We start from the raw sequence: 1,901 nt of genomic DNA, 5'->3' as shown, positions 1-1,901 counted from the left end.
TAGTAGTAGTAGTAGTAGTAGTAGTAGTAGTAGTAGTAGTAGTAGTAGTAGTAGTAGTAGTAGTAGTAGTAGTAGTAGTAGTAGTAGTAGTACTAATAAAACAACAATAATAATAATAGAAGAAGAAGAAGTTGATGAGAACTTTAAGATGGAAGATTAACGTAAGAATTAAATAATGATAACAATAAATCTCAAGGTTAGAGGATCCACTAATGGTATGTCAAACAAGTATAGTATAAACTCTTATTACTCAATTGGAAACCATACACAAAGGAGGTTCCAATTAGATTATAAATTGTTAACATGATTATATTAGTCATCTTATTCGATTAATGCTAATACTTGTAAATCTCGTCAGGCATTCATGATTATAACTTATGTTAACAACAAATCAAGTTCCTTTCATAACTTAGGTATTGGTTATACCATACAGTATGGGCTATGAAAGTGCCAATCATTTGATGTACCAAGTGTTATACAACATAAATCTAGATTAGTCATTTAACAAGCAAAATATTAAAGAGTGAACAAGATAACAAATATAAAACATGTTAGTATCAAACATTAAAGTTCATATTAAATTTACACTATACTTATTATTACACCATTAGTATAACCTTTTCACCTTAGCATAATAAACTTAGCTAAACATAATGAAAGAAAGAAAAAAAAAAAGAACATGAATAAGATAAAAGTTAACTAAGTAAAGGAAAGGAATTGAAAGACATAAACTTGATATTAATGAAAGCAAAACTTAAGCATTACAAAAATATAAAGAGAAAAAGCAAGAGCATGATCTTGATCTGAAAACCAAGATACCTAAATGCATGGCAAATGCCTCCTTTTATAGGCCAAAATTAGAAACTATTGATTTGATGACTAATTCATGAGTTGGTGGTCAACTCTTGACTTGGTGACAATCCTTATCTTCTCTTGTTTGCCCAAAACATCATTGATAATGTCAGAAGTGGAATCACTTGAAAACAAGAAAGTTGTAGAAAATTATCTCAGCTTTTCAAAAAAAAAAATAGTGGTCATTTGGACTTTTGAAACTACAAATATGGGTCAAACACTGAATAGTGTGCGGACTGTAGGGCAGATTCGAACTTCTTTATTGTTGCTACAATTTGGACTTGAAAATAACCTTTTTAAATCTTAGGCTCTATAAAAGTTGTAGGTTTATGTCTTACCTTTCCATTCATATAAAGTAGTCTTAAATTCGAGATCTATAGCTCTAGATATGACCTAGTTACTGAATAGTGTTCCGGTTTGGACTGCACTAACATCTCTTTTCTAAGTTTGGCCATCTCTTTGTCCTTTCAATTTCAGTTCTTAAACTCATCGATCAATCCTTTCATTTATGTGATAGGCCTATATTTAAAATGAACATTTACCATAAATTAAAGGTATCTTATGTTATTAGATATGTTATTATAAAACATGTTTTAGTTAAAGAGTTATTGATACTTCAAGTGCAAAATGATGATATAAAACCTTGATAAAAATACACTTTTAAGTAATAATCATACCCCTCAACCGGCTTATTACTAGTCCTTAGTAATCAAAATGTTAAAATAGAAAAATAATTTGTAAATTCCACAAAGGAAGGTATTCATTATTCAACTTCCATTAATATATCTAGATAAAAAAACTCTCATCAAATTTATATATTCGCTCAATACCTCTTCAACAAGATATTAATAAACCTTCTTTTTATGCTCAATATATCAATACATAGTTATGGGGTTTTACTTGGAGGAAAACAAAATTCTTGTTCTAATGTTTAAGGTTAACTTCTTTGGGTTGAGATTTTTTTTATTTTTTTATTTTATTTTTTTAAATATATATACATGTAACTTAAAACACAATGCATCTTTAACCCATGTAATGAGCTTTCAGCT

The sequence above is a fragment of the Populus euphratica genome, unplaced genomic scaffold (genome assembly GCF_000495115.2).
Source record: "Populus euphratica unplaced genomic scaffold, PopEup_1.0 scaffold238.1, whole genome shotgun sequence".
In the NCBI taxonomy this organism is placed as follows: Eukaryota; Viridiplantae; Streptophyta; class Magnoliopsida; order Malpighiales; family Salicaceae; genus Populus; species Populus euphratica.
The sequence above is the reverse complement of the archived record's forward strand: the minus strand, read 5'-3'. Positions refer to the sequence as shown.